The sequence below is a fragment of the Molothrus ater genome, chromosome Z, assembly GCF_012460135.2.
Source record: "Molothrus ater isolate BHLD 08-10-18 breed brown headed cowbird chromosome Z, BPBGC_Mater_1.1, whole genome shotgun sequence".
Classification (NCBI taxonomy): Eukaryota; Metazoa; Chordata; class Aves; order Passeriformes; family Icteridae; genus Molothrus; species Molothrus ater.
This window is the reverse complement of record NC_050511.2, coordinates 94940-122502: the sequence shown is the minus strand read 5'-3', so window position 1 is coordinate 122502 and position 27563 is coordinate 94940. Positions and strand designations below refer to the sequence as shown.

At 54.8% G+C, this 27563-nt stretch overlaps 1 long non-coding RNA gene across 1 annotated transcript; it reads right to left on the bottom strand.

Moving 5' to 3' along the window:
• Positions 1 to 229: 229 nt before the first annotated feature.
• LOC118698949 (uncharacterized) lies at positions 230 to 26487 on the bottom strand. The gene is made up of 5 exons (XR_004981996.2): positions 26292 to 26487; positions 18760 to 18868; positions 15878 to 15943; positions 8167 to 8266; positions 230 to 581 (listed from the first exon to the last, which is right to left on the bottom strand). It is a non-coding gene; the product is annotated as an uncharacterized LOC118698949 (long non-coding RNA).
• Between the last annotated feature and the right edge of the window lie 1076 nt (positions 26488 to 27563).

Sequence of the window (27563 nt, the reverse complement as noted above, 5' to 3'; positions counted from 1 at the left end):
TTTTCATAATTTTTTCCCCATTTTCCCCAATTTTTTCCCAATTTTCTCCAATTTTCCCCCATTTTTCCCAAATTTTCCCCAATTTTTTCCCAATTTTCTCCAATTTTTCCCCAATTTTCCCCCAATGTTTTCCCAATTTTCTCCAATTTTTCCCCAATTTTCCCCCAATTTTTCTGCATTTTTTTTCCCGCAATTTTCCCCCAATTTCCCCCCCAATTTTTTTCCTAATTTTTCCGCCAATGTTTCCCCAATTTTTCCCCAATTTTTCCCCACGTGTGGAACCACCAGGGAGGGAGGAGTTCTGCGGGATTTTCCTCGCTGCCACTGCCCCAGCTTTGTCCCCATCAGGGAATCCCTGTGACACCAAATCACCTGGAATTGCCCACCACTGGATTTGCCCCTTTTGCCTTGGTCTCTGCCACAAAATTCAACACCAAAGGTAAAAACTTCTTCTCCTTCACTCCCCCACTGGGTTCAACGGGCAGAATCCCCATTTGTTTTGGGGTTTGCCCCGTTCTGCCGCACTCACCCCGGGCAGATCCCACCGCAGCACCTCACAAAGCACAGCAACACCCCAGCTCCTAGAAAAAGAGCAAAAATCACGTCCAATGAGCACAGCTTTCCTAAAGATCCTAAAATACCGCTTCCATAAGTCAGGCTGGGGCAGAGAATTCCATTCATTTCAGCCTCCTGAGATTGGGGAAGTTGCTCAAGTTTCTGGTGGAGAGAAATAAGATTTCCTTCAAGCAGCCCAACAGCTGCACCGAAAAACAACTGGGAGGGAAAATTAAAAACAGGGAGAAGTGAAGACATCCATTTTGTGCAATCAGTGGCAGGTGCAAGTCAAGGGCATGGCCTGTGGCAGGACCCAGGGCTTGGCCACAGCTCTGCCAATTAATCATCCAGCAAAATGCACTTGACAGCTTGGAGGAGGCTCCGATTCCTTTTCTCATGATTGAGCTGCTAATTCCATCCTGGAACTTACAGAGAGCGGCAGAGACCTGGGGAAAAGCTGAGCAGGGTTTGGGATTTGGGGCTGGCTCAGGCACCCAGGGCTCACTGGGGAAAGCTGAGCAGGGTTTGGCTGCTGGGGTTTGGGATTTGGGGCTGGCTCAGGCACTCAGAGCCTGGGGAAAGCTGAGCATGGTTTGGGATTTGGGGCTGGCTCAGGCACTCAGGGCTCACTGGGGAAAAGCTGAGCAGGGTTTGGGATTTGGGGCTGGCTCAGGCACTCAGAGCCTGGGGAAAGCTGAGCAGGGTTTGGCTGCTGGGGTTTGGGATTTGGGGCTCAGGCACTCAGAGCCTGGGAAAAGCTGAGCAGGGTTTGGCTGCTGGGGTTTGGGATTTGGGGCTCAAGCACTCAGGGCTCACTGGGGAAAGCTGAGCAGGGTTTGGCTGCTGGGGTTTGGGATTTGGGGCTCAGGCACTCAGAGCCTGGGAAAAGCTGAGCAGGGTTTGGCTGCTGGGGTTTGGGATTTGGGGCTCAGGCACCCAGGGCTCACTGGGGAAAGCTGAGCAGGGTTTGGCTGCTGGGGTTTGGGATTTGGGGCTCAGGCACCCAGGGCTCACTGGGGAAAGCTGAGCAGGGTTTGGCTGCTGGGGTTTGGGATTTGGGGCTCAGGCACTCAGAGCCTGGGGAAAGCTGAGCAGGGTTTGGCTGCTGGGGTTTGGGATTTGGGGCTGGCTCAGGCACTCAGGGCTCACCGGGGAAAGCTGAGCAGGGTTTGGCTGCTGGGGTTTGGGATTTGGGGCTGGCTCAGGCACTCAGGGCTCACCGGGGAAAGCTGAGCAGGGTTTGGCTGCTGGGGTTTGGGATTTTGGGCTGGCTCAGGCACTCAGAGCCTGAGAAAAGCTGAGCAGGGTTTGGCTGCTGGGGTTTGGGATTTGGGGCTCAGGCACCCAGGGCTCACTGGGGAAGGATTCCCCCGAGCTGAGTGCGAATCGCTGCCAGGCTCCTCTCCCCTGTTTTGGTTCATCCCCGTTTTATTTCATTCCCAGGTGGGAAGGGGACAGGCTGAGGCATCCCTGAGATGGACCCCGAGGAATCAGAGCTGTGGGGGTCCCAGCTGTCTCCTGTGCCCCTGAAACTCATGGAAAAAGGGGAAGCAGCAGCCGCTGGTGGCACTGAAGGGCGCTGGGTGACATCCCCAGGTGCTGCAGGGATATCTGTGTGGATGTGCAGCCCCAAACCCCCCAAAAGCCACCGGGACAGCCCCCAAGGGGAGCTGAGAGCAGCTGAACCCCTCTCTGGCCCCGAGGCGCTCCCAGGGGCACACATGGCACTGCTGCTTTATGTAAGGGCTGGCTGCAGCTGCTATTTTTAGGCCCGTTAATAAAAAGGATTGTTCATCATTAGAGCAGCTTAGCGGGCACAAATCACGGCCCTGCTGAATCTGGGGGGAAAGGGAGGTGATCCATCCCACTAATCCCCCACAAAGTCCCTAAATCCCAGCTCCAGCAACTGGGTTGGAGGCTGAGACCTCTGGTTTCCTCTCTGCTTTTGGGATGGCACATTTCCTATATTTGTGTTTCCATTTACCTCCCAAATCCAGAACCTGAGCCCTCCAGCACCACCTAAAGCTGAGCTTAACTAAGCCCAGCGTTCCTAAGGTGCAGTGTGAATAGAATGGGGAGGAAAAGCTGCTTTTCCTGGACAGAAAGCTGAAGATAAAAACTGCTTTGTGCCCCAGGGTGAATTATCCCGACGGGGCTCCCTCCTGCCTGCACTGGGATTTGCCTGGACACAGCTCCTGTCCGGCACTGACCTGGAATTTGAGCAGAGGAGGATCACAGGGACACAGAATTTCCTGATCCCCACAGGGATCAGCAGAGTCCAGCTCCCGATCTATTCCCTGTTCTCAGGCTTGATCTGGTTTTCCTGCCGTGGGTTTTCCCATGAGTTCTTTTTGGGGACAAGGAGCATGAAAGTTCTGGGGATGTTCTGAGAGTGCCAAGGCCTCAGAGAGCTGAGGATATTAACTTTGGCCCCAAGGCAGGTTGATCAAATGACTCGAGGTTGTCTCTGAGGCGGTTCTTGGTGGAGATACCCAAGTTTCAGCGTCCCCACAGGGGGAAAATCCGCCAGTGTCCCTGAAATTCCCTTTCAGCCAGCCAGGCTGTGGGGTCGGGAGCACAAGGGGAATTTCTGGGAACCCCTTTCCTGCTGACCCCATCCTTCCCACTGCCCCTGGCCTCCCTCACAGCTTCCAGTGTGGATTAAATTAGGATTACATGTCTCAGCCTCTAAAAACAGCCCAGGCAAGGATGAAATGTGGGATTAACACAGCCTGGGGAAATCTGCTGCTTGCTCAAAGATCTTGAGCGGGTGAAATGGAGATTTTGGGAAATTAGGAGTTTGAAGTGCTGCAGAGCAGCCTGAGCTGGGCTTACAGCTAAAACCCCTAATCCCTCGGGTTCCCAAATCCATGCAAAGGATCCCCTTCCTCCAGAGCCGTGTGATTTCTATGGGATGCTGCATTGCCCTGTGAGCACGTGGGGTTTTCTGGAGCAAGATGGCAGGAATGAGACGGGAATCCTTGGAGCCCCTGGGAGCGGGCACCATCCCCAGGGTGCTGTGGCTCTCTGACCCAAACCCAGCCCCAGCCCAGGGTTAACCCCGCCTGTGCTGCTCTGGGACGGATGGAGACCAGCTCCAGACAGCTCCTACCTCGGGACTGGGATTTAATGGCACCTTCCCGGCCTTTTCTAACCCAAACCATGGCACACTACCAGGAATAAACCACACTCCCAGAATTTGGCTGCGGCTTGGATTTGGGTATTCACTCTTTTTCTAATGAAGTTTGCCTGGTAGTGTGGATGGACATGGATGGACATGGATGGACATGGATGGACATGGATGGACATGGATGGACATGGATGGGTATGGATGGACATGGATGGACATGGATGGGTATGGATGGACATGGATGGGTATGGATGGGTATGGATGGGTATGGATGGGTATGGATGGACAAGGATGGACATGGATGGACATGGATGGGTATGGATGGGTATGGATGGACATGGATGGGTATGGATGGACATGGATGGACATGGATGGACATGGATGGACATGGATGGACATGGATGGGTATGGATGGGTATGGATGGACATGGATGGGTATGGATGGACATGGATGGACATGGATGGACATGGATGGACATGGATGGACATGGATGGGTATGGATGGACATGGATGGACATGGATGGACATGGATGGGTATGGATGGACATGGATGGACATGGATGGGTATGGATGGACATGGATGGACATGGATGGGTATGGATGGGTATGGATGGGTATGGATGGGTATGGATGGACATGGATGGACATGGATGGACATGGATGGACATGGATGGGTATGGATGGACATGGATGGGTATGGATGGACATGGATGGGTATGGATGGGTATGGATGGGTATGGATGGACATGGATGGGTATGGATGGACATGGGTGGGTATGGATGGACATGGATGGGTATGGATGGGTATGGATGGACATGGATGGGTATGGATGGACATGGATGGACATGGATGGACATGGATGGACATGGATGGACATGGATGGACATGGATGGGTATGGATGGACATGGATGGACATGGATGGGTATGGATGGACATGGATGGGTATGGATGGATATGGATGGACATGGATGGACATGGATGGACATGGATGGACATGGATGGGTATGGATGGACATGGATGGACATGGATGGGTATGGATGGGTATGGATGGACATGGATGGGTATGGATGGACATGGATGGATATGGATGGACATGGATGGACATGGATGGGTATGGATGGACATGGATGGACATGGATGGACATGGATGGGTATGGATGGGTATGGATGGACATGGATGGACATGGATGGACATGGATGGGTATGGATGGACATGGATGGGTATGGATGGACATGGATGGACATGGATGGGTATGGATGGACATGGATGGGTATGGATGGGTATGGATGGGAATGGATGGACATGGATGGACATGGATGGACATGGATGGGTATGGATGGGTATGGATGGACATGGATGGGTATGGATGGGTATGGATGGGTATGGATGGACATGGATGGGTATGGATGGACATGGATGGACATGGATGGACATGGATGGACATGGATGGACATGGATGGGTATGGATGGGTATGGATGGACATGGATGGGTATGGATGGGTATGGATGGGTATGGATGGGTATGGATGGACATGGATGGGTATGGATGGGTATGGATGGACATGGATGGGTATGGATGGACATGGATGGACATGGATGGGTATGGATGGACATGGATGGACATGGATGGACATGGATGGGTATGGATGGACATGGATGGGTATGGATGGACATGGATGGACATGGATGGACATGGATGGGTATGGATGGACATGGATGGGTATGGATGGACATGGATGGGTATGGATGGACATGGATGGACATGGATGGGTATGGATGGGTATGGATGGGTATGGATGGGTATGGATGGACATGGATGGGTATGGATGGGTATGGATGGACATGGATGGACATGGATGGACATGGATGGGTATGGATGGACATGGATGGGTACGGATGGACATGGATGGGTATGGATGGACATGGATGGACATGGATGGACATGGATGGACATGGATGGGTATGGATGGACATGGATGGGTATGGATGGACATGGATGGACATGGATGGACATGGATGGACATGGATGGGTATGGATGGACATGGATGGGTATGGATGGGTATGGATGGACATGGATGGACATGGATGGACATGGATGGACATGGATGGGTATGGATGGACATGGATGGACATGGATGGACATGGATGGGTATGGATGGACATGGATGGGTATGGATGGACATGGATGGACATGGATGGACATGGATGGACATGGATGGGTATGGATGGACATGGATGGGTATGGATGGGTATGGATGGACATGGATGGACATGGATGGACATGGATGGGTATGGATGGACATGGATGGACATGGATGGACATGGATGGGTATGGATGGACATGGATGGGTATGGATGGGTATGGATGGACATGGATGGACATGGATGGACATGGATGGACATGGATGGGTATGGATGGACATGGATGGACATGGATGGGTATGGATGGGTATGGATGGACATGGATGGACATGGATGGACATGGATGGGTATGGATGGACATGGATGGGTATGGATGGACATGGATGGACATGGATGGACATGGATGGACATGGATGGGTATGGATGGACATGGATGGGTATGGATGGGTATGGATGGACATGGATGGACATGGATGGACATGGATGGGTATGGATGGACATGGATGGACATGGATGGACATGGATGGGTATGGATGGGTATGGATGGACATGGATGGACATGGATGGGTATGGATGGGTATGGATGGACATGGATGGACATGGATGGACATGGATGGACATGGATGGGTATGGATGGACATGGATGGACATGGATGGGTATGGATGGGTATGGATGGGTATGGATGGTATGGATGGACATGGATGGACATGGATGGACATGGATGGGACTTGGGGAATTCCAGATGTGCAGGAGCTCCTTAGCACCTGCTGTGAGGGATTCATGGCAGAGGACACCTCCACCTTCCTGATTAATGGACTGAAATCTGGATTTTATTTGGTAGCTAAACAGAAATTCCTCCCTATTGCAGAATTAAGAAAGGAGCCCTAGAGTCAGGGAAAACAGCAACCATTGTGTTTTTCCTTGGAGGTTCCCTTCAAAGATTTAATTCATATTTTTGATGATGAGTGAATTGTTTTTCTTGCTAAAAAATAAAAATTAATGATCTGTCAATGTGTCGTATTTAAATTCTCCATTCAGTAATGTTTAATAATCCCATTCTGGAATAATGCATGAAGGAGGAAGGGAAGCCAGCCCTCTCCGTGTGGCTTTGCTCTGCCTGGAGGACGGGCACTTGAGAGCTCCACATGAAAGGCTCCCACTTTTATCCCTGCAACTCCTGCAGCAGCCCCTGGAACTGAAGGGCTTGAAGGGAATAATTGCCTTCAATTATTGGCCCTTCAGAGGAGCGGGGCTGAACAATGTCCTCGCTGCCTCTCGAGCTCTCTCCCGCATCTGTCTCTGCGTTCCCGGCTTTGTACCCAGAAATTAAATAATGGGACCTACAGGATTCGATCGCTAAAATGTTCTCCCTTTACACTTTGCTCCAAATTAATTTCCCAGCTGAGGGGCAGGAGAGGACCCCAGGAGAGGGAGGGGACCCCTCCGTGCCTTTGTCCGGATCCGTTCTCGGGACACCCCGAGCTGCTGTCCCTAAAGCCCCGTGCGGAGGGGGCTGCGCTTTCTTCCCGACATCCAAACTTCCCCGAGCAGAGGGGAAACGCGAGCGAGCAGCGGCCGCGTGGCTCTGATTGTCCTTCCTGCCTGGGACGGGCTGAGGGCGCTCCGAGCCGGGCGGGAGCGGCCCCGGCTGCGCTGCGCCGGCCCCGGCCGGGTCCCCGCCTAAACCCGGCTCAGGGCACGCTGGGGCTGCTGGGCCAGGCCGGGTCCCTGGCTAAACCCGGCTCAGGGCACGCTGGGGCTGCTGGGCCAGGCCGGGTCCCTGGCTAAACCCGGCTCAGGGCACGCTGGGGCTGCTGGGCCAGGCCGGGTCCCTGCCTAAACCCGGCTCAGGGCACGCTGCGGCTGCTGGGCCAGGCCGGGTCCCTGCCTAAACCCGGCTCGGGGCATGTTCAGGCCGCGGCAGCCAACGCGGCTTGCTAAACCCGGCTCAGCTGGACCCGGCTGGAGCCAGCCCCCCTGGCTAAACCCGGCTCAGGACAGCGGTGAGCCCCGGCCCAGGTCACCGGGGCTGCTTTTCCACTCCTTTTTCATTTCCCTGTGCTCCACTCGGCAAGCTCGGGATTTCATTTCTGTCCTGGGGCGTTTTGTAAGCTCGGAAGTGACTGAGCTCGGCCCTCCTGTGACACCGAGGGGCCCCGGGCTCTGTGTGCGTGTCTGCTTTTGTTTCCTCGCTGGATGCGAACTGGGGCTGGCCGCAGCTCTCCAAACAGGAAGCCGGGCTAATCCGAAAAGGATGTTCCCCCTCCTCCCTCCTGTGTGCGAGCGAGGAGCCCTAATGGCTCCCAAATGTCCCCATCCAAGCCCTTCCTACCTGGGCGTGCACATCAAAGGCTCCGCGGGGCCGGGACCACCCGCGTCCGCTCCGGGCACGCACTCGCAGCACATCTGGAGCAGCTGGGGCCGAGGGGGACCTGTGTGCGCAGTAAACATCCAGCCTAAGTGCTCTGATTGCTCACAGGGAAGCCACAACTGCTGCCAGCCCCTGGCAAGGCTTGGAGGTGGCTCTGCCGGCCCTCCTGCCAGAGCTGCGCCTTTAAACCAGCCGAGAAATGCGTTTTGCTATTACTGACAAGCAGGAACCTCAGATTTCGAGAGGTCTAAATCTGAGTTCCCTCTGCTCCAATGCTTCTAGAATATCCTTTAATTTCTCCCGAGCAATCTGACGGCATGTGAAAGTCATTCTTATTTTTACCCTCCTTCTCCATATGAAAAAGGAAACACAGTCCATTTGCTGCAAGCCCCTCAGCATCTGCTGATTTGTCAGTTTGATTTAGCTGAGAAGCTTTCACGGTGGCTGCAGAGGGGCTGCTCTCAATTCCTGCTCCTGCACCAGCAGCACGCACGGAGCTGTGCTTCGTCGCCCCTGAGGTGTCCCAGGGATGCTGGGCACCATGGGGGCTCCAAAAAGCCTCCCTGAGCTCCCTTTCCATGGGGAAATCCCTGATGGGGCCCAGCCTGAGGCCTCCTGTCCCTGTGCCCTCCTGGCAGGAGCTGTGCAGAGCCACGAGGGCCCCTGAGCCTCCTTTGCTCCAGGCTGAGCCCCTGCCCGGCTCCCTCAGGGATTCTGCAGCCCCTGCCCAGCTCCCTCAGGGACTCTGCAGCCCCTGCCCAGCTCCCTCAGGGACTCTGCAGCCCCTGCCCGGCTCCCTCAGGGATTCTGCAGCCCCTGCCCGGCTCCCTCAGGGACTCTGCAGCCCCTGCCCGGCTCCCTCAGGGACTCTGCAGCCCCTGCCCAGCTCCCTCAGGGATTCTGCAGCCCCTGCCCAGCTCCCTCAGGGATTCTGCAGCCCCTGCCCAGCTCCCTCAGGGATTCTGCAGCCCCTGCCCGGCTCCCTCAGGGACTCTGCAGCCCCTGCCCAGCTCCCTCAGGGATTCTGCAGCCCCTGCCCGGCTCCCTCAGGGATTCTGCAGCCCCTGCCCAGCTCCCTCAGGGACTCTGCAGCCCCTGCCCAGCTCCCTCAGGGACTCTGCAGCCCCTGCCCGGCTCCCTCAGGGATTCTGCAGCCCCTGCCCGGCTCCCTCAGGGACTCTGCAGCCCCTGCCCGGCTCCCTCAGGGACTCTGCAGCCCCTGCCCAGCTCCCTCAGGGATTCTGCAGCCCCTGCCCAGCTCCCTCAGGGATTCTGCAGCCCCTGCCCGGCTCCCTCAGGGATTCTGCAGCCCCTGCCCGGCTCCCTCAGGGACTCTGCAGCCCCTGCCCAGCTCCCTCAGGGACTCTGCAGCCCCTGCCCGGCTCCCTCAGGGACTCTGCAGCCCCTGCCCGGCTCCCTCAGGGATTCTGCAGCCCCTGCCCGGCTCCCTCAGGGATTCTGCAGCCCCTGCCCAGCTCCTCAGGGATTCTGCAGCCCCTGCCCAGCTCCCTCAGGGATTCTGCAGCCCCTGCCCAGCTCCCTCAGGGACTCTGCAGCCCCTGCCCGGCTCCTCAGGGATTCTGCAGCCCCTGCCCGGCTCCTCAGGGACTCTGCAGCCCTTTCCTGGCTCCCTCAGGGACTCTGCAGCCCCTGCCCGGCTCCCTCAGGGACTCTGCAGCCCTTTCCTGGCTCCCTCGGGGATTCTGCAGCCCCTGCCCAGCTCCTCAGGGACTCTGCAGCCCCTGCCCGGCTCCCTCAGGGATTCTCCAGCCCCTGCCCAGCTCCATGTCTCCCCTGTCATGAGGAGCCCAGAATTGTGCCCAGGATTGGGGGTTTGGCCCAGCCCAGCTCCTGCTGCCCCAGGAGGTGACACAATCCAGGTGCCATCAGCCTTCCTGGATTCAGAGACTCTTTTATCCCCTTATCCCATCCTCCAGCCTGTCCCTTGTCCAGCTCTCCCTCCTCCAGCTGCAGTTTGATTTTTGGAATGCTCCTCTATTGTTTGTGCCTCGAATCCTCTCCCTCTGCTTGTGGTGATTGGAAAACAGAGCTGAAGGATGGCCTGGAAGTTCTCAGCTCCAGCTGCTGGGACTGAGCAGGGCTGGGAGAGCCTTCCTGGGACAGTGTTCCTGCAGATCCATGGATGGGAGAGCCTTCCTGGGACAGTGTTCCTGCAGATCCATGGATGGGAGAGCCTTCCTGGGACAGTGTTCCTGCAGATCCATGGAGAGCCTTCCTGGGACAGTGTTCCTGCAGATCCATGGCTGGGAGCCTTCCTGGGACAGTGTTCCTGCAGATCCATGGCTGGGAGAGCCTTCCTGGGACAGTGTTCCTGCAGATCCATGGCTGGGAGAGCCTTCCTGGGACAGTGTTCCTGCAGATCCATGGAGAGCCTTCCTGGGACAGTGTTCCTGCAGATCCATGGCTGGGAGCCTTCCTGGGACAGTGTTCCTGCAGATCCATGGAGAGCCTTCCTGGGACAGTGTTCCTGCAGATCCATGGATGGGAGAGCCTTCCTGGGACAGTGTTCCTGCAGATCCATGGAGAGCCCTCCTGGGACAGTGTTCCTGCAGATCCATGGATGGGAGAGCCCTCCTGGGACAGTGTTCCTGCAGATCCATGGCTGGGAGCCTTCCTGGGACAGTGTTCCTGCAGATCCATGGATGGGAGCCTTCCTGGGACAGTGTTCCTGCAGATCCATGGAGAGCCTTCCTGGGACAGTGTTCCTGCAGATCCATGGAGAGCCTTCCTGGGACAGTGTTCCTGCAGATCCATGGAGAGCCTTCCTGGGACAGTGTTCCTGCAGATCCATGGATGGGAGAGCCTTCCTGGGACAGTGTTCCTGCAGATCCATGGAGAGCCTTCCTGGGACAGTGTTCCTGCAGATCCATGGAGAGCCTTCCTGGGACAGTGTTCCTGCAGATCCATGGCTGGGAGAGCCTTCCTGGGACAGTGTTCCTGCAGATCCATGGCTGGGAGAGCCTTCCTGGGACAGTGTTCCTGCAGATCCATGGAGAGCCTTCCTGGGACAGTGTTCCTGCAGATCCATGGATGGGAGCCCTTCCTGGGACAGTGTTCCTGCAGATCCATGGCTGGGAGCCTTCCTGGGACAGTGTTCCTGCAGATCCATGGCTGGGAGAGCCTTCCTGGGACAGTGTTCCTGCAGATCCATGGATGGGAGCCTTCCTGGGACAGTGTTCCTGCAGATCCATGGATGGGAGCCTTCCTGGGACAGTGTTCCTGCAGATCCATGGCTGGGAGCCTTCCTGGGACAGTGTTCCTGCAGATCCATGGCTGGGAGAGCCTTCCTGGGACAGTGTTCCTGCAGATCCATGGAGAGCCTTCCTGGGACAGTGTTCCTGCAGATCCATGGATGGGAGAGCCCTCCTGGGACAGTGTTCCTGCAGATCCATGGAGAGCCTTCCTGGGACAGTGTTCCTGCAGATCCATGGAGAGCCCTCCTGGGACAGTGTTCCTGCAGATCCATGGATGGGAGCCCTCCTGGGACAGTGTTCCTGCAGATCCATGGCTGGGAGAGCCTTCCTGGGACAGTGTTCCTGCAGATCCATGGAGAGCCCTCCTGGGACAGTGTTCCTGCAGATCCATGGATGGGAGCCTTCCTGGGACAGTGTTCCTGCAGATCCATGGAGAGCCTTCCTGGGACAGTGTTCCTGCAGATCCATGGATGGGAGAGCCTTCCTGGGACAGTGTTCCTGCAGATCCATGGATGGGAGAGCCCTCCTGGGACAGTGTTCCTGCAGATCCATGGAGAGCCCTCCTGGGACAGTGTTCCTGCAGATCCATGGCTGGGAGAGCCTTCCTGGGACAGTGTTCCTGCAGATCCATGGAGAGCCTTCCTGGGACAGTGTTCCTGCAGATCCATGGCTGGGAGAGCCTTCCTGGGACAGTGTTCCTGCAGATCCATGGATGGGAGAGCCTTCCTGGGACAGTGTTCCTGCAGATCCATGGAGAGCCTTCCTGGGACAGTGTTCCTGCAGATCCATGGCTGGGAGAGCCTTCCTGGGACAGTGTTCCTGCAGATCCATGGCTGGGAGCCTTCCTGGGACAGTGTTCCTGCAGATCCATGGAGAGCCTTCCTGGGACAGTGTTCCTGCAGATCCATGGAGAGCCTTCCTGGGACAGTGTTCCTGCAGATCCATGGCTGGGAGAGCCTTCCTGGGACAGTGTTCCTGCAGATCCATGGAGAGCCTTCCTGGGACAGTGTTCCTGCAGATCCATGGAGAGCCCTCCTGGGACAGTGTTCCTGCAGATCCATGGATGGGAGCCCTCCTGGGACAGTGTTCCTGCAGATCCATGGAGAGCCCTCCTGGGACAGTGTTCCTGCAGATCCATGGATGGGAGCCCTCCTGGGACAGTGTTCCTGCAGATCCATGGATGGAAGAGCCCTCCTGGGACAGTGTTCCTGCAGATCCATGGCTGGGAGAGCCTTCCTGGGACAGTGTTCCTGCAGATCCATGGATGGGAGAGCCCTCCTGGGACAGTGTTCCTGCAGATCCATGGATGGGAGCCTTCCTGGGACAGTGTTCCTGCAGATCCATGGAGAGCCCTCCTGGGACAGTGTTCCTGCAGATCCATGGATGGGAGCCCTCCTGGGACAGTGTTCCTGCAGATCCATGGATGGGGAGCCCTCCTGAGACAGTGTTCCTCCATAACCCCAGTGAGATATCAAATAAATGGAATAAATAAAATAGATCTAAGCCATGCAGGGAATCTTCTTTCCCTTTGCATCCCTGCTTTTTAAAGGCAAAAGAAAAGGGAGCTGGCCTTTAAGCCTTCAATTAATTGAACAAAGATTTCCAAATTGTTCAATTGGTTTCATTAGGAAGTGTATAATAGAATAATAAAGTAAAACAAATGATATAAAGCAGACCCACTAATTAGCTCTACATGATTGATACAGCTTTGGACGAGGCATTTGATCTCCAACAAAATGCAGTTCCTTGTTAAGAGGATTTTTAATTGATGTGCGGAGAGGTATTAGATGATGTTGGAAAATAATTACTCCAAAGCTACTCATGCATTTGGCTGAACATAACAAATGAAGTTTGGGCTCTGGATCTGGCGGAGTGGACACGTGCTAATTAATAACGAGAGGAACAAGCATCTTCCAGGGGCTTTAACCCGGTGTTTACCAGGAGATTGCGCCGCAATTATGCTCCATAATGAGCCCGTCATGCCGCCGCAACGCGCATCACTCACACGGCAGCGCCGACGGGCGCGGCCCGGCCCCGGCGGGGCGGGACCGGCCCGGGGGCGCCGCCGAGCGTGGGGAGCCCGCGGCTGGCCCGGGACGTGCCCCGCACCGGGCCCGGTGAGCGCCGTGCCCGGGCAGCGGCTCCGAACCGCGGGAGACTCCCACGGGAATAACAACGAACCCCGAGAGTCCCAGGCCAGGCGGGATGGGTCACCCGGGACAGGGAAAGGTGGCCCTGCCCTGCTCTGGTCCCTTCCCAGTCCCGTGGAGTTGTTTGTTCCATGATCCAATCCCTGGGAGTGGCTCCTCTTCACCGCCAGGAGCCAGAGGTGCTTTCATCCCTGGGAACTCAGGGCTCAGTTCCCTGGAAACCAAAGGAACTCTTCAAACTTTGCTGCTTTAATTCCAAAACTCCATTTTGATTTAGAATGGAACGAACAGCAAAAACCCCTTTGGGTCCGGACGCTGCGTTCCCAGTACGGGGAGCAGGCTGGACGGAGGTGCCACCCTGGCACCCATAAAGGTGTTTGGAGCTCTTGGAAACCAAAGGAACTCTTCAAACTTTGCTGCTTTAATTCCAAAACTCCATTTTGATTTAGAATGGAACGAACAGCAAAAACCCCTTTGGGTCCGGACGCTGCGTTCCCAGTACGGGGAGCAGCCTGGATGGAGGTGCCGCCCTGGGCAAAGGTGTTTGGAAACCAAAGGAACTCCTCAAAGCACTTGAATTCCAAAATTCCCTTTGGGTTTAGCACGTGCCCCGTTCCCAGACGATCCCCGGGTGACAGCCCGTCGGATTTTGTGCCTGTGCCAGGAGTCTCAGTTTTATTTTCCTCCTTGCAAGCAAAGCCTGTGACACTTCCCCGCCGTGGCTTTCTATTTGTACTCCAATGTGTGTTTGGTGGGTGAGAGCGCGGCGTGGTTTTGAACACTTGTCGCAAGTTTTATTTTTGGAAGAGCGCAGAGAGGATTTGGGGAGCTAATTAAGAGTTGGTGAAGTTTCCTGGAGAAACGAGAAAGGCCCAAACCTGCTCCAAAGTGCTTTTTCCACTCCATTCCTCGTTTGCCACCTCCTCCTCCTCCTCTAGTTGATAAATCTGTTAATTAATGGTGTTTATTCTCCTGCTGGCCCCGCCTGAGCCGTGCCTTGGTGATTATATGATTAGGCAGCGATGATAACGCATGTGGGAAAAGGTATTTATTGTGTGTGTGGGCTCCCCATCTCTATGGAAACAGGCAAATATTTGCAGACCTCCACTCCTGATTAATACCTCCCCTATTATATAAAGGCTGGGTGGAGAGTTCCCGGTGACAGTTGCGGTGTGTGAGCACCAGGCTCCTCAAAGCCCGCCGGTTTGAGGCCCCTCACACCCTGGGAATTATTTTCGGTTCCCATCTCAGGCAGGAAGGGATCTGCAGGGCCTTGGGGCGTCTCTGGCAACATCTGCAGGCACCTCGGGCAAAATCCTCTCCTCACCGAATGGAAAATTCCCCGTGACCTCCAAACGGCCACGGGGACGTGGCGGGGACCGAGCTCTTGGCAAGGCCCAGGGCTTGAGGAATATTTTGTAAATAATCCGTAAACTCGTGGTATATAAACTCACAGAATGTCCTGAGCTGGAAGAGCACCTTGGGGGTGTTTTCCGGCTGTGATTGATATTTTGAGTGCCACAAGGATCAGTTCTTGCCCCCACAGCTGAGGCTGAGGTTCTGCTTCCCTCCATGCACTCCCTGCTGAAGGAGCCCCATCAGTGCCCTGCAATTTGTCACCATGACAGAGGTGGCTCCAATTAATGCTTTGTGGAGCCCCTGAACCTCTGGACAATTTGGGAACGGACTCACGGAGGTGGTGGCCAGGGCCGAGTTCCTGACGAGGCCCAGGGTTTGAGGAATATTTTGTAAATAATGCTGAAATTACACCATAAACTCGTGGTATATAAACTCACAGAATGTCCTGAGCTGGAAGAGCACCTTGGGGGTGTTTCCAGCCTGTGATTGGTATTTTGAGTGCCACAAGGATCAGTGGTGCCTGGGCACTGCGCCCCACAGCTGAGGCTGAGGTTCTGCTTCCCTCCATGCACTTCCTGCTGGAGGAGCCCCATCAGTGCCCTGCAATTTGTCACCGTGACAGAGGTGGCTCCTGCATGGGGAATGTCTCAATCAAGCACCGATTAATGCTTCGTGGAGCACTCGAGGTAATTGTGTAATGAGCACGGCATTACCTGGAGTAGGAACACACTTCCAGCAGGGGAACAGCGTGGCCCTTGCAGGGCGATTTTGGGTGTGAGCAGAAATTTCCTGCAGAAATCCCACCTGAGGGGCTCCAGTCCCTTCCCTGGGCCTCAGGGCAGCCCCTCCTGGCCTCACCCAGGGCTCTTTGGGCCACCGGGTTTGTGCTGCGGTGGCACTCGCGGGGCTGCTGAGCGAGGCGAGTCCCCCCTGTGCTGCCACCTTTACCTTGCAAAGATGCTGATCCCGTCTTCTCCTCTCAGCTGCCTGCTCCAGGAGTTTATTCAATTCTTCCTGAGGAGAAGAAAAAAAAAAAATCAATAAAAAGCATTTATTATAAAGTACCAGAGATTCAAATAACTGGCAGAGCAAGGATGCACACTTCACACAAAATGTGATTTATGCTCTGCAGAGGGGAAAGCATCCAGTAAGCAGAAAAGGAACTTTTTATTGTCTTGCCAAGGAATCGCTGTCCTGCTTCAGCTCCACTTACCAGACAGGAAAATGTTATTAAATAACCTTCCTTGAACACTTTATTATCGATAGGAGCGAGGGAATCACGAGCATTTCTCCTGCTAGCAGCGACTTTAGACAGGTTTCCAACTCATTTCCCACGGACGGACGGGAATTCCTGGGATCTGCTTCTGGATGTATCCCACAAACCCAGCCCTAATTAAAGCCGATTTGTCCCACAAAGCCAGCCCTAATTAGGGCCGATTTGTCCCACAGAACCGGCCCTAATTAGAGCCGGTTTGTCCCACAAAGCCATCCCTTATCAGGGCTGTAAACACACCTTGGCTCCGCCCTGCTGCTGCCGCCGGCTCCTCGCTGACTCTTTCAACATTTATGAGCCCTCATGAATATGCAAATGAGCGCTAATGGCTGCGGAGTGGTGCTGAGCCCGAGCCGAGTTAATATTTTATACTGGGATGGGATGGGATGGGATGGGACGGGACGGGAGCAGCCCCGTGCCCATCAGTTCGGGACGAACAGGGCCCTTAATTCATTAATGAATGCGCCATTAAAAGAGGGCGGAATTTGGATTTGGGTGTTTGGGAAGAGGCCCTGGGCCGGATGAGGAGTGCGGGAGATGGGACCAGAGCTCTGGATGGACACACCGTGCCTGGAACACCGAGGGGTTCTCCTGGAACCTTCTGGAATCCTGAGGAACCCGGCGTGCCCTGGAGATCCTGGGACTCCCAGCACTTTCCAGGCTGGAGATCCACTGGAGATCCACTCTCTGTGCATTTTGAGGCTGTGTGCCACCGGGTTCCAACACTCCAATCTCGGCAGAGTTACAAAATGAAATAAAAAAGGGATAATTTCCTTTTTTCCCACCTCAATAGAAAGAGAAAGCAGCGCCATCATCGCTGCGTCTGCTGCCACAATCTCGGGGTTTAGCCATGTTGATAATCTTCTTTTGATGCTAATTAATTACAAGTAATCATAAAAACAAATGAAAAGCACTATAGTTGCAGCAGGGATTTTTTTTATGCTTATGAAATAATGCATCTTTATGCATTTGTTTATTTGCCATGGCAAAAATGTCATCTATATTCATAAGCAAACAGCTTCAGCACGTGGGGCTGCAGAGCACTCCCAGCTCCAGCTGCTCTTCCCTTTTCCCAGGAAATCCCAAAGACAGCCCTCCAAGGGATTGGGATTTATTTGTGCACAGGTTTGGGAATAGGGGCTGAAAAGGAAATGCCATTGGAGTGTGGTTAATATCCATCCAGAATGACTCCAGAGCAATTCCTGGGAGAAATGGGGAGAAAAACATGGGGCAATGGGACCCAGAGCTGCCTCAGCCATCCCAAAGTTGGCAAATCCCAAAGTCCAGCCCTCCAAGGGATTGGGATTTGTTTGTGCACAGGTTTGGGAATAGGGCCTGAAAAGGAAATGCCATTGGAGTGTGGTTAATATCCATCCAGAATGACTCCAGAGCAATTCCAGGGAGAAATGGGGAAATGGGACCAAGGGATTTGTTTGGTGCTCAGTTGTGTTTGTGCACAGGTTTGGGAATAGGGGCTGAAAAGGAAATGCCATTGGAGTGTGGTTAATATCCATCCAGAATGACTCCAGAGCAATTCCTGGGAGAAGTGGGGAAATGGGACCAAGGGATTTGTTTGGTGCTCAGTTGTGTTTGTGCACAGGTTTGGCAATAGGGGCTGAAAAGGAAATGCCATTGGCTCCTGCATCATCCATCCAGAACGACTCCAGAGCCATTCCAGGGGTCAGGCTGAAAGAATTGGGGCAGGGAGGTTCTGATTGCCACGGGAGGATCCCTTGAGGGAGGACAGGCGCCGTTCCCGTTTGGGCTTTCCGGAATGGCCTCCCCATCTCCTGCTGGCTGCTCCACGAAGGGGCTGCTGTGGGGCCGAGCCAGGCTCGGGGCGGCTGCAGCTGCTCCTCGGACCCGCTGGGAGCTGCGGGAGCGAGGGAGGAGCAGAGCCAGGTGGGGAAGCTCCTCCTGCCGGGCCGAGGAGGGGCTGGGTCGCTGGAGCCTCCCTCACTGGGGATCTGTGCCGTGGCCTCGCGGCTGGAAGCGGCCCCAGCTCCTCGGCAGCTTCCAGGGCGGAGCAGCAGAGGCTTTGCGGGACCAGACTGAAAATGACTCCTGTGCTCGACAGGAAACCCTTTCCTTGTGATGCCATGGGTCCGAGCTTGTCCTGGTCCCGTTCGGGGGTGGCACATCTGCATATTTTATGCTAATGAGCAGGGGTGGAGATAAGGATCTGCCGGAGTAGCGGCAGAGGTGCTGAAGCTCCCCAGCACGTTTTTGTTAATCAAATGCTACGGAATTAACACGGAATTAACAGGGCTGCAGTAATTGCCTTGTTAGATGGAAATGAAGCCCTGCTCAGACACGGAATGCGGAGTGTGACTCACTGTTCCAGGCACATTTAGATTGTTGTCAGCACAATTAGGATTCGGAATTTACAAGTGATGGGGAGGGGGGGTTTATTTTATTTAATCAATCGCTATAGCAACGCTGAAATTCCACGGGAGACGTTCCCTCCGCACGGCCAGGGCCTTGGACTCCTTCCTCTGCCTGCCAGGCAGAAGCAAACTTCAAAACTTTGGGAAAAGCGGATTTTCCAGCAGCTTACCCTGCTGCTTCCCGACTCCACGGGCGATTCCAGGCCTGCTCCACGCTGAGGAATCTCAGCTTCCCACGAGGTGGCCGTGTCAGAACTCCTGGGAATGAGGGATCCTCCTCTGGAAGGGGGAAAAGCTCTCATGAACCATGGGCGCAGGAGAAAGGAGCAAAGAACAAAGGAACTGATTTTCCAGAAATGCTTTCCCTAAATAAAACCAACTCCAGGATCTCAGCTCAGGATCCAAGATCCAAGACCAGCTCAGGATCTCCAGCCTGGAAACCTGCTGGGATTATCAGGGATCTCCAGCCTGGAAAGCTGCTGGGATTATCAGGGATCTGGAAAGGTGTTGGAGTTCTCAGGGTCTCCAGCCTGGAAAGCTGCTGGGATTCTCAAGGAGAAGCTCAAGAATCCTGCTGGGATTCCCGGGATCTCCAGCCCAGGATCCTGCTGGGATTTCAGGGATCTCCAGCCCGGAATCCTGCTGGGATTTCAGGGATCTCCAGCCCAGGATCCTGCTGGGATTCCCAGACCCTGAGAAGGTCTCTCCAAAGGGTCAAGTTCTGGCTTTGCTCAGGGACAGCATCCCTGGGATTTCCCCCAGAACCCGAGGTGAATGTGGTGGGATGGATGTGATGGGATGAATGCGATGGGATGGATATGATGGGATGGATGTGGTGGGATGAATATGATGGGATGAATGTGATGGGATGAATGCGATGGGATGAATATGATGGGATGTCCTGGTAAGCCAGGATCAGCTCCTGGCCCCACCCACCCGTCGTTAACCCCTTCCTGGCCGTGCAGGTGTGAGCAGGATGTGGCAGCCAGATGTCCTGCACCTTGGGAATGCTGAAATATTCATCAGGAGATGTGCCTGGCTCCTAGAGCACGTCAGCCTCAACAGATGGAAAAAAAAAGGGGAAATGTGTTTAACATTCCTGCTCCTTCCTTAAAAATAATGATCTGATTAAATGTGCCAAATGTGATTCTCATTTCTGTGTCCTCGTCCTCCCGTGCTCTGAGTGGAGTTCGGTTGGCAGCGATGCAGCACCACCGAGCCCTGACAGGAATCCTAAAGGGAGAGGCCAGGCAGGGACCGGGCCTGGGACTGAGGGAATGGGACTGGCCAGGGATTCCCAGGGATCTCCAGCCTGGAAACCCGCTGGGATCCTCAGGGAGAAGCTCAAGAAACCCGCTGGGATCCTCAGGATCTCCAGGGAAAAGGGTTCTGGGATTTTAGGATCTCCAGCCTGGAAAGCTGCTGGGATCCTCAGGATCTCCAGGGAAAAGGGTTCTGGGATTCTCAGGATCTCCAGCCTGGAAAGTTGTTGGGATTTCAGGGATGTCCAGCCTGGAAAGCTGCTGGGATCCCCAGGGATGTCCAGAGCTCCTGTGTCCCTCACCAAACCCTGGTTTGGAAGTTTTGAAACCCCAGAGCTGTGTTAGAATAAGGCCGGGCTTTAATTGCAGCGTGAGGAGGGGGAAAGGTGTGATTTCCAAAAGGATGGAATACTCGGGGTATTTATGGGATATTTATGGGATATTTATGGCCCCATTCAGCGCCTTGCTCTGCCCTAAAGAGGAGGGGATTTACATGTGCTAAGTGCTCCTACAAATCTCCTTTACCCTTTCCTGGAAAAGGGCAACACAATAATAATTGGTAAATTTATGTCTTAACGCGTCTGTACTGTCGAGCTCGGCAAACTCCTCACACTTCCTGCTTCCACTTTTCCTCCCTGAGCTGCTTCCATCGGAATTCCTGAGGATCCCGGGGTCCAAGGGAGCGCAGCTCTGTCACTGCCGGAAACTTGGGAAGTTTCTATGCACAAAATGTGATTCATCACCAGAATGTACTCTTGGAATCCTCTGGAATCACAGGAACTGAGGTTGGAATCCCAGCAGCTTTCCAGGCTGGAGATCCCGGGAATCCCAGCAGGATCCTGGGCTGGAGATCCCGGGAATCCCAGCAGGATTCTGGGCTGGAGATCCTGGGAATCCCAGCAGGATCCTGGGCTGGAGATCCTGAGCAGATGTCCCTCTGTCCTGTCCCCAAGTCCCTCTGTCCTGTCCCCATGTCCCTCTGTGTCTGCTCTCCCTGTGTCCCTGTGTCCTGTCCCTGTGCCCGTGTCCCTGTGTCCCTCTGTCAGGGGAAGCCACGCCCTGTGTCCTGTGCCCGTGTCCCTCTGTCCTGTCCCCGTGTTCCTCAGGCAGGGGAAGCCATGCCCTGTGTCCTGTCCCTCTGTCCCTCTGTCCCCGTGTCCCCGTGTCCCCGTGTCCTGTCCCTGTGTCCCTGTGCCCGTGTCCCCGTGTCCGTCTGTCCGTCTGTGTGTTCAGACTGTCCCTAAACCAGCAGGGAGTGTCTCAGTGCCTGTTTCTGCCTCCATCTGTTATTTACATCCTTCCTTTTCCCGAGGTGTCTCCAACAGATCCTGGCTGCCGGCTCTGGCTGTGTTATTCATAAAACAGCTGTAAAAATATTCAATATTAACTGAGTGGCCCAGCTGGAGCCAAACCCACCAGGGGCACCCAGGAACTCCAGGATCAGAGGCTGGGACCTGCTCTCCCGACTCACTGAAGCCCTAAATCCAGGTTTATCCTAGGGAAATCCCCAGGGTTTGACCCCAAGCGTTTCTCACTCTTTATCCCATGGGAGGGGATGAGCAGCTCCAGCTCCTCCTCACTGGGTCTGCTCTGGAGCCTTGAATTTTTGGGACCTGTGGCCATCAAGGGCTGAACCCAGGAGCCATGGCTGTGTTTTACCCTGAGCTGTGAGCTGGAGGCTGAGGATGAGCGTTTGTGGCATTTTTGATGTTTCCATGGGGATTGCTATAGAAACAACTCTGCTCCCCCTTCATTTATTAATTTACTTTGTTAAGGAACCAAAGGTAAACCAGAGCTCCCAAGAAACAATGCCTTGAAAGAGATTTCCATCCATGAAAGGCCTTGAGTTTGTGTTCAAAGGACAACGTCTGCAGCTCATTCCATCCGCTCACTCATCTGCTGCAGGGCCCCAGAGGCTGCTCAGGTCATTTCATTTTCATGGTGGCAAAGTGAGAGCATCACCACGCCCAGCCTGACATTTGAGAGAGGTTTAAACCCCACTCTGGGCTCCAGCTCCTTCCCAAGGTCTCAGCCCTCCGTGGCTCTTGTGTCTCTGTGGCTCAGCTTGTTTCCCTCCTGTTATTTTATATCTAAGGGTTTTATTGAAGTGCTTTTTTACTAAAAACAGAGATATTTCCCTGTTTCTATTCCTCAGCACCCAGAGCTGCAGTGGTTTGGGGCGGCCCCAGTTTCTGCTGGAGCTGTGCACTCGGGGAATGGGGCTCTTAGGGCCAAGGGGCACCTGCACACCCAGCTGGCCTCGGCAGCCAAAACTGACCCCAAAACAGGTTTGGGGTCAAAACAGATTTGCTCATCCCAGTTAGGATGAGCAGCTGGAATTCCAGTGCATCCTTATTTTCAATATTTGAAATGGGGTTTCCATTGCAGGCCTGGTGCTGCCCCAGGGGGCATCCCTGGGATAACTTCTGTGCTTTGGAGGGAGCAGGAGAAATGGCAGGAGCAAAAACAGATTTGCAGATGAACTGACATTTCCTGCCCTACTTAAAAGTGGGGCAGATTTCCAAAACCGTTTGGGTATGAAAAGACTCGGGGACACGGTGCCACCTGTGACGAGGAGCTGACAAAAGGCACTTGCCAAGGTGTGATCCCACATCCTCAGAGGTATTTTGGGACCTCTGGAGCCAAGAGCTTGGCCAGGGCTCTTTGAATCACTGGGGAATTCTGGAATAACTCAGGCTGGGAGGGGTTTTAAGGATTTGAGGGATTTCCACTCCATGGCCAGGTTGCTCCAAGCCTCGGTGTCCAACCCGGCCTTGGTCCCTCCAAGGGACAGGCACAGCTGTGCCACCCGGTGCCACCAGGCATTAATTCTCAATGTCCCATCTAAACTTTCCCTTTTCACTGCAGGAAGGCTCCTCTGCCATCCCTGACCTCCCTGTGCCCCAAACTCCTAAAAATCTCCTGGGGCTCAAATGTTTATGGCAAAGCACTGAACAAATTCTGCCCCAAGTGAAGATTTCTGGAAGGAAACCCAACCCTGCTGATCCTGTTCGTGGAGCCTGTGGTTGGAGAGACCAGGGAAATGAGGGATTTCAAATTCCCATTTTCATGGTGATGGTGAAGTCCCTGCTACGTGGAAACCCATGGGAGCAGGGCAGTAGTAAGGAAGGAGCAGGGAAGGAGCAGGGAATGAGCAGGAGCAGGGAATGAGCAGGAGCAGGGAATGAGCAGGAGAGGGGAAGGAGCAGGAGAGGAGCAGGGAAGGAGCAGGGAAGGAGCAGGGCAGGAGCAGGAGAGGAGCAGGGAAGGAGCAGGAGCAGGGAATGAGCAGGAGCAGGGAATGAGCAGGAGAGGAGCAGAGAAGGAGCAGGGCAGGAGCAGGGAAGGAGCAGGAGCAGGGAATGAGCAGGAGCAGGGAAGGAGCAGGGAAGGAGCAGGGAAGGAGCAGGAGAGGAGCAGGAGAGGAGCAGGAGAGGAGCAGGAGCAGGAGAGGAGCAGGGAACGAGCAGGGAAGGAGCAGGAGAGGAGCAGGGAAGGAGCAGAGCAGGAGCAGGGCAGGATCAGGAGGTGCTGTCCCTGCTGTCCCTCCTCGTGTCCCCATGGTGGCTGCCATGACAGCCCCAGTCTGAGGGCTCAGGGCAGGAGCAGGAGCTGTCCCTGGTGTCCCCGGTGTCCCCGGTGTCCCGTGTGGGGACAGCCCCAGTCTGAGGGCCCAGGGCAGGAGCAGGAGCTGTTCCTGGTGTCCCATGTGGGGACAGCCCCAGTCTGAGGGCTCAGGGCAGGAGCAGGAGCTGTCCCCGGTGTCCCTGGTGTCCCTGGTGTGGGGACAGCCCCAGTCAGAGGGCCCAGGGCAGGGGCAGGAGCTGTCCCTGGTGTCCCTGGTGTCCCCGGTGTCCCTGGTGTGGGGACAGCCCCAGTCTGAGGGCAGGAGCAGGAGCTGTCCCCGGTGTCCCTGGTGTCCCTGGTTTGGGGACAGCCCCACTCAGAGGGCCCAGGGCAGGGGCAGGAGCTGTCCCTGGTGTCCCTGGTGTCCCTGGTGTCCCCGGTGTCCCCGGTGTGGGGACAGCCCCAGTCTGAGGCCAGGAGCGGGAGCTGTCCCTGGTGTCCCTGGTGTCCCCGCTGTCCCTGGTGTCCCCGGTGTCCCATGTGGGGACAGCCCCACTCAGGGGGCCCAGGGCAGGAGCTGTCCCCGGTGTCCCCGGTGTCCCCGTGGCTGCCAAGGCCCCGTGCCCGTCAGGAGCGGCCCCAGCTGCAGCCCAGGATGCGCAGGATGCGGTGTCACACGCCAGTGACTCGCGGGCAGCCCCGGTGACAGCTGCATTTCCTCGACTCCAGGCCGGGCTCCAGCACCAACCGCTCTTCATTTATCAATAATTGGGCTTTAATTTCATTTGGCAGCGTGGAGCAGCACGCTCAGCTTCCTCTCCAATAGACTCTGCTAATTAGGCCGGCTTTGGGCATCAATCTCTTGATTGGAGCCTCCAATAATCAGCCCAGATTCTGCTTTTTGCACAGGACGTGGTGCCTTCATCCATAAGTCATGATTGGCAATAATGGGATGGGAATGGGAATTCTGCTGTTATTGATGGCTCTGAGAGGTGGGAGCTGGGAGCCCACTCTGCCTGGCCACAGCTCCTGGCTTCCTTTGGAACGAGGGAGGAACGCTGTGCTCTAAAAATGGCACCAAAAATGGCATCTTGGGGAATTGCAGTCTATGATCAGGGGATTTTGGGGAGAGTTCATACAAAAATGGCATCTTGGGGCATTGCAGTCTATGATCGGGGATTTTGGGGAGAGTTCACACAAAAATGGCACCAAAAATGGCATCTTGGGGCATTGCAGTCTATGGATGAGGGGATTTTGGGGAGAGTTCACACAAAAATGGCACCAAAAATGGCATCTTGGGGCATTGCAGTCTATGATCGGGGGGTTTTGGGGAGAGTTCACACAAAAATGGCACCAAAAATGGCATCTTGGGGCATTGCAGTCTATGATCGGGGGATTTTGGGGAGAGTTCACACAAAAATGGCACCAAAAATGGCATCTTGGGGAATTGCAGTCTATGGATGAGGGGATTTTGGGGAGAGTTCATACAAAAATGGCACCAAAAATGGCATCTTGGGGCATTGCAGTCTATGGATGAGGGGATTTTGGGGAGAGTTCATACAAAAATGGCATTTTTGGGGAATTGCAGTCTGTGGATCAGGAGATTTTGGGGAGAGTTCATACAAAAATGGCATTTTGGGGAATTGCAGTCTGTGGATCAGGAGATTTTGGGGAGAGTTCATACAAAAATGGCATTTTGGGGCACTTGCAGTCTATGGATGAGGGGATTTTGGGGAGAGTTCATACAAAAATGGCATTTTGGGGAATTGCAGTCTATGGATGAGGGGATTTTGGGGAGAGTTCATACAAAAATGGCATTTTTGGTCACTTGCAGCCTATGATCAGGGGATTTTGGGGAGAGTTCATACAGAAATGGCATTTTGGGGCACTTGCAGCCTATGGATGAGGGGATTTTGGGGAGAGTTCATACAGAAATGGCATTTTGGGCACTTGCAGCCTATGATCAGGGGATTTTGGGGAGAGTTCATACAGAAATGGCATTTTGGGGCACTTGCAGCCTATGATCAGGGGATTTTGGGGAGAGTTCATACAAAAATGGCATTTTGGGGCACTTGCAGCCTATGATCAGGGGATTTTGGGAAAAGTTCTCTTCCCAAATAAGCTGTGCAAGCCTTGGGAGTGAACTCCTTGCCCTGGGCCGCAGCCCTGCCACTTAAAGAAGATTTGTTCTGGGTGGCCCCGGGTCCTTAACATTTCTTTTGGCCTATAAAGCAATTTTATGGCGTCACTGGAGTCCGGAGAATTGCAGCATCCATCTTGGAATGGGAGCATTGTCCCATTAAGGCGGGCAGCTGCTGAATGGGATGGGGCGCCGGGAAAGGTCCTGCAGCGCCCCCAGGGCCCTTCCCAGCCCCATCCGCAGGATCCCATGCCAGGGCAGCTTGGAGCGCGTCCCAGAGCCTTCATCCCCCTCGCCCGCGCTGCCCCTTCCTCATTCCCAGACTTTTCTGGGCGGTTGCCATGGCAATGCCTTGCCTCAATAGGCTCCTTGTGAACTTGTTTACCATCCCAATTATAACATTTTCCAATCCCGGCTCCTTCCTGACAGCTCCGTGTCTCCCATCTGTGCCTGATGCCATCGGCGCTGCCGCCAACAATGGCCCGGCAGCTCCCGCCGAGCCGCGGGTGTCACCTGCAGGAGGGGCTGCGGCCACCAGGGGCCGGGTTTGGGGCGGAGGGAGCGGCCCGGCCCCGGTGCCTTGGGATGGAGCCTTTCCCCCTCCGGGCCAGGAGCCGCCTGTGGGCACGCTGGGGCCGAGGAATGTGCGCTTTGCTCTGCGCTGCGCACAATTCCCTAAGGAAAGCCTGGTATTTTAACAAAAAGGTAAAAGCGACCAGAGGATTTCACACACCTGCCAGTGGAGAGGTCGGAAGGGATCCCTCAATCCTGCAGGCACTGACATCCAAAGAATTCCAGGCTTTGCGGACAAAGTTCCAGCTGGGATGAGAGTGCAGCCACTGGAAGCTCCCAGTCCCCCGAGGAAGAAGTTCTGGAAGTTTCCTCTGGGCCGGGTGCAGCTTTTCTGAAGTGCAAGCTGATAAAGGTCCCTTGTCTCTGGAGCTGGAAAAGAAAAGTGCACTTAAAAAAAGAGGAAAAAAAGGAAATCTGTGCAGGGCTGGCCGCTGCCAAGGCGTGACTCAACCCCAAATCACTCCAAATAACTCCGGCGGCTCTCAATGGCTCCATTATGAGCTGTGAAAGAGCTTTGTGGGCACTTTGGGGCTGCCACGGACAGACAGATTTGCTGTCTGTCTGTCCTTGCCGGGCACAGACAGCAAATCCGGCTGGCACTGGGCTGCAAAATCCCAAATTCCCAGGGAATGCTGCAGATGGCCAGGAGAAGTTCCTGAGACACCAGGGAAAAACAATCTTGCAGCGGGAAAGAGCAAAACAAACAGAACACACCAGGAATTCACAAAGAAAACATTGGAATCTTCCCCAAGGATCACAGGAAGTGCCTGAACACAGGATCTGTTTTTTGGATGAGGATCCCAAAAACCCAAAGCGATTTCAGCTGGAAAGGAGCCCCAGGAAGGACCATCTTGTCCAAGCTGGGCCCGGTCCCCACCTTGTCCCCGGGAATGCAGCCTGGATTTGTTCTCCCAGCACAAACCAAAGCACCATTGCTCTCTTTTTTCCCCCATCTCATTTCCATCCCATTCCTCTTTCTCTAATTCCAATTTGCAATCCTGGAACAGCAACTGAGAGATTTTTGCTCCTGAGTCCCAGATCTCCATCCTCCTGCCTGTGGTCATCCTGTCCTTCCATGCCCATCCACATCTGCTTCCCTCCCTGTCCATTTGTGGCTCTCCTGCAATCAGGCCTGGGCTTGCCAGGGTTTTTTGGGCTGAAATTTGGTTTTTAATCCCACTAAGCCAGGAACATCTTTGTCTGGAGCCACAGAGCTGGAAAAGGGAGAGCACAGAAGGCCTGGGTTTAAAATGGACGTGGGATGGGCTTGGAGGACACCCCTGGAACCTGCCTGGAGCTCCCAGCCCAAAATCCCTGTGGGACACAGACCCAGGAGCTCCCAGCCCAAAATCCTCATGGGACACAGATCCAGGAGCTGCCAGCCCAAAATCCTCATGGGACACAGATCCAGGAGCTCCCAGCCCAAAATCCC